Raw genomic sequence first — 6,000 nt, 5'->3', positions numbered from 1 at the left:
AACATGGAGTTTACTTTCCTTATGGCAAAAGTTAGCCATTTGGACAAGAAACTGTTCTTGTCTGGACTGTTTGACAAAATGTTGTATTGACTGAACATGCAGGACCAATGGGAAAATGACCATTAAAGGCAAGATTTTTTTCAGGTTCCTGCTTCACAGAAAAAGTCTGCCAGACATTCTACTGGACACAGGTAAAAGTGACTGGGAGACTAGACCTATGGGCTAAAGATGGATGCCCTAATGTTAGAGAGGAATTTTGGATGACTGTCCAGGTAGCCAGCTGTCTCTTTAATTCTAGATTTTTGGAAGTTGCTTACAATGCTCTTCCTCTTTACTTAGGTCATATTAGATCTTTCTGGGGTCCGTGATGTAGTTGAAGACAAGATAGTTTTAATTTTCCTTGGTTATTATAAAATATAAATTAGATATGAAAGTTTAGACTCACAATATAGGATAAGTCGAATATTTTCTTTAATTTTGCCAAATACAAATAGACTAGATCTTGTAACTATAATTTGTAGTTAGAGTTTTCCTACCTGGCCCAGAGTCAGGACAAATCTCTCTCACCCACCAGTCCCACAGTCTCTCTGTCCAGAAAGTCTAAATTTTAAAAATATTTTAAATGCCACATTCTGTAGACCTTTGAAGTGTTTGAGGATTACCTGTCTATCTGAAATATCTCTCTGTATATCTAGAAAACTTAACTAACATGGCTACGAGTATCCTTATCATAGATGATTAATTATTAATCTATTTTTAATTATCCATTTCAATGTAAAATGAGCTGTACAAACATAATACCTTAAACATGAGTAGAAATATGCACACAGTATAACAAAATTAACTTTAAGTTTGTATCAATAAACTAAAATCTATACCAATGTAAAACATTTTAAACAAGTTGTTGCTCTTTAGAAGTAAGTTCCTTAATCTACCCTTTCATCCTATTATATTTGTATCAATAACTCTTGCTTGATAACTGTTCTAATATATGTAATTTTACTATGTTAAAGTTAAAACCTTCCTTTTTGTTCAGACAGAAAAGAGGAAATGCTGTGGGATAATGTTTTTGTACACTGGTTTAATAAATTGTTGATTGGCCAGTAGCCAGGCAGGAAGTATATGCAGGGCAAGCAGACTAAAGGAATTCTGGGAAGAGGAAGGGCTGAAACAGGAGTTACCAGCAAGACACAGAGGAAAGAAGATGTAAAAGCAGAACTGAGAAAAGGTACCAAGCCACATGGCTAAATATAGATAAGAATTATGGGTTAATTTAAATGTAAGAGCTAGTTAGTAATAAGCCTGAGCTAATGGCCAAGCAGTTATAATTGATGTAAGCTTCTGAGTGATTATTTTATAAAAGGCTGTGCGACTGTGGGTAAGAGATTTGTTCAGACCACAGGCCAGGCAGGACACAGAAAAACTTCCAACTACAAGGAGTAGGGCCCCAAAAGCCAGGAAAAGAGTCAGAGACATCCTACTGTTAGGAGACCCACAAGAAGACCAAGCTACACAACTGTCACAGATATGCAGAGGGATTAGACCAGTACCATGCAGGCTCCCTAGTTGTCAGTTCAGTCTCTGTGATGTGTCTCTATGAGCCCAGTTTAGTTGATTCTGTGGGTTTACTTGTGGTGTCCTTGAATGCTCTGGCTCCTACAATCCTTCATCCTTCTCTTCAGCGGGATTCCCTGAGCTCAGCCTAATATTTGGCTTTGGGCCTCTGCATCTGTTCTGTCAGTTTCTGGAGGAAGCCTCTTTAATGAGAGAGTTAATCGAGGTAGTAATCAATCTACAAGTATAGCATAATATCTTTAGGCATCATTACATTAACATTTTTTTCTCCACTTACATTTGGTTCTATCCTAGGTCTCTGGGACATCCAGCATCTGGCTCCTGATGCTCCAAGCAGTACCAGGGGTGGGTAAACTCTCATGGCGTGGGTCTGAAGCTGGAGCAGTCATTGGTTGGTCACTCTCACAATCTCTGTGCCTCCCTTATGGCAACAAATCCCATAGGCAGGACAGACTTTAAGTCGAAGTTTATGTGGCTGGGTTGATTTCCCAGTCCCTTCACTGCAAGTCTTTTCTGGTTATAGGCTACCTATCACCTATCCCCTTCTCAGTTATGTGCTGGTGAGTTTAAATACATGTGACCTCTCTTGGTAGACTGAAGTTCACCAGTTTCCTCAGTTGATACTGTTTGTGGATGTTTATGAAACTATAGTCACAGGTAGCTTTGATTGACTTATTCTTTGTGTAAGTATAAGATAATGGTTCCATAATATAAGCTTACACAAAATTATTTCATTTTTTACTTCATTCATTCTTATAGGTTAATAGGAAATACATATGGAAGAAATTTAGTTCCCCATGGGTAGAAAAACAATTAAATGTTCTAAGTAAATATAGGTCATAGAGACTAAAGAAGTATAAAATGAAGAACAGTAGAGTTTGTTACCTAAGACTAACTTTTACTATTCATGTGTTATGATGTATGGGGAGAACTAATGAAAGTGATAGAGTCTGATAGGGCTCATGTTTATATCCTTCATGTTGGATACACTTCATTTCTTAGATAGATACTATATATATATATTACTACCTCTAGCTGAGTACTCTAAGAGTAAGGTTTACCAAATACAACTTTTGTTGTCATAAATCTACATATATACTGGAAATGGGTTCCTGAATTCTGAGAGCACATTTTGATCAACCTGTACAATACACATTGTCAAAGGGAATAATAAGATTCTTACTGTAATTTCTACCTATTACAAGAAAAAAATTAACAAAGTTAAAAAGACATTGTATAATGCATTTTGGTTATATTTACCTTCTTCCCCAACTTCTACAATATCCAGTCCCCTGTTCCCTATCAACCCAACTTTCTGTCAACTTTCTTTTAATCTCATAATGTACAGTTTGTGTTACCCATATACTCTTGGATGTATGGTCTTTACTAGAGGGTGGTCCCACTAGGGGCAATACTCTTAAAGAAAAACAGTTCTCCTTTTTTCAGCAGATATAAACTTCTTACCTATGCTGGAATTTTCTGGCAAGTGTCTGTGTGGGTCTTGTGAATGCCGACTACTATGATGTGTGATCATATGTGCAAATGAACTAATAAAAGTAAGAAAAAACTACTATTCTCTGAGGCAGAGAGGACAGGTACTTAAAAATAAATAATATTTGAAAAAGTCAAAGCTGTCTGTAGGACTGCATTTTCTCTTTCCTCCTTTCTCAGCTGCAGGACAGATACAAGAGTGAGAGCCCAGGGCCCTCCAAAAGTGATGCTTTCTCTTTGCTGTTCTTTATGGTATTGCTAAGGGATTGTATGAAAAATTATCATAGCCAACATTGAAGTCAAGGTGACTTTCATTTTACTGACATGTCAGAACATAGGTGCATTTTTTAAAAGTTATCAGATTTATACTTTAGTCCTGGGTAATTTTATTCAATAAACAACAATTGATGCTTATTGCAACCCTGTGTAATATAGGTTTTAATAATTTCCTGGCATGCCCACCATGTAGAATTTTGCTCATTGAGATAGACAAAGACATGAATTATGTAAAACATACAACTCATACTATGATAGAAGAAAGGACTTTGTGCATTAACCATGTACAAGATCACATTTAAACATACTGCTATAGTAAATGAGGAGTTTCTCAATATTTTAAAATAATGAATCATAAAAGTGAAATATTGTACACCGTCATTGGTGAACTAGTGAGAATACAAACAAAGTCATGAACTAGATTACTTTTTTGTCACACTGACATTTAAAAAAAATGAGAACTTTAATGTCTTATCCTGACTTTCTTCTTGTTATCTCTCTTGCACTCTCTACTTCTTGTAGCCTTAAGACTTATCTCTTCAAATTCAAGTCTCTTTCTTGTTTACTCTTACATGTTTATCCTTATTTATCATTGGCTCAATAATATTTTTCTCTCAAACTACCTATCTATTTATATTCCAGAAATTAACATGTGTGAAGAACCAAATTATTAGAGTTTTATTTTAAGAAATACTTTTAGGGATCCTTCTCCTCACAAAAAATACCCCAAATTGCCTCATTTACTTGATTTGAGTATTGAATATTAATACTATGTCTAGAAAAGTTCTTTCAGATAAAGTCAATTGAATGTTTAAAAAAGACATGCTAGTACAAAACATGGGAAACTACAACAGCCTATTTTTGTGGCTCTATCAACTCTTCACAGAAAAATAGCAGCCATGAGAGAATCTTTACTGAGAATTCATGGTGAGAGATTTTGGGTTTGTTTTGTCTACTGTTCATAAATGGTTTAGGTCAAAGAGCATGGATCATATTACTGATTGAGTTATAGAAATGAAAAAATATTATTAAGGCAGAGCTTCAACAAATCTGTCTTGCATGAATTGTGTGCAGTGCTCTATTCAGACTGGTTCTGGTCATGTGAAATGCATATGACTGGCACCATACTGGATAATGTAATACACATTATATTCTTCATGTGATTTGGTGCCTGGATATTCATGGTAGTATAAATGGAAATCCATGTCACATACCTTCCCTGATTTTAGTTGGTCGTTTGATGCCTGTGGAATCTGTAATTACAAAAGATGAAATCTTTTCTAGAAAACACAGCAACACTGAAAGATCATAGGAGATAAAGTTGTAGGACACTAAATACCTTCCTTACTGGTGAAAAAAAATAAAATGAGTACAATTTTATATATTTTATTTTGACAGTTAGCCAGATAAAAAGGAGTCCAGAGCACCCAGATTAAAAAATAAAATGTAAGGACTACAGATTTGTTTCCCTAGATTTTTGAATAAATAGTATCTAGGACTAATACTGACATTTTTATGTGAGGAGTAATGAATGTTGCTTTGAGCACTACCTGAGCCCTGAGGGTGCTGATGATTTAATCTAGTTAAATTAGTTCTTATCTTCACAGATTTCCTCATCTCTTTTGATACCTGAGTGATTATGATTTTGAAGCTATAGATGCTCTGCATTTGGTCTCCCTTTGTCTTATGTGGGACTTTAATGCATACAGGGCATAGGATTTTTCAATTTATTTCTCTGTTAATTCTTTCTTTCTTTTTTCTTTTCACTATTATTATTATTATTATTATTATTATTATTATTGATACAGAGTTTCTCCATGCAGTTGCCTGTCCTGGATCTTACTCTGTAGATCAGGCTGGCATGGAACTCACAGAGATCCTCCTGGCTCTGCCTCCCAAGGGCTAGGATTAAAGGCCTGCTTCACCACTGCCCAGCCTCAATGTTAATTCTATACCTTATAATTCTCAAAGGTTATTGAACATAACATTGGAAAAAATAATTTCCTTTCTAATAAATAAACTGACATAAAACAAGTTTATGTTATTTGTCCTGACTATAATCCAGGTAAGCATACAATGACTCAAAATCTGAAAGTAGACATGAATGATGAAGAACTACATAGATGCCTTCACCTTGGATTCAGAAATAAATCAGTTCTGGGTTCAAGTGTCATGCTGTATTGTGTGGAAAGATGTAATAAAATCTGTAGGAGATGATGAATCTGGGAGGATTGGTGCCTCCACATACATTCAATATACTGACTTCAATGTTTATGTAGACATTTCCCATTCTGTTGGAATATATATGAGATTCCTTTCTGGGCATAGTAAGGATAAAGAAGTCTAATGTTAGTAGTTGCAGCTCAGTGATGACTGTGGTGTATTATTTGGTATCCTGAAAATGTGTTCTTTGACACCTTATAGCAGTTTTTCTGCCTATCAGGAATCTTCAGTGAAAAGCAAGTTAGATTAGAAAGTAGAAAAAGTTAAATTGGATAATAAAGAAGAAACAACATTCATGTACTTAAAATACTATTATAGGAAAACACATACCTGTATTCCCAGTAATGACAGTAATTCACATGTAGAATGAAAGTTAGGGGTAACACATTGATTGAAATTTATGGTGAGAGAAAATGGCTTGTTTTTTTCCTCTTA

The sequence above is a fragment of the Onychomys torridus genome, chromosome X (assembly GCF_903995425.1).
Source record: "Onychomys torridus chromosome X, mOncTor1.1, whole genome shotgun sequence".
Lineage (NCBI taxonomy): Eukaryota > Metazoa > Chordata > Mammalia > Rodentia > Cricetidae > Onychomys > Onychomys torridus.
The sequence above is the reverse complement of the archived record's forward strand: the minus strand, read 5'-3'. Positions refer to the sequence as shown.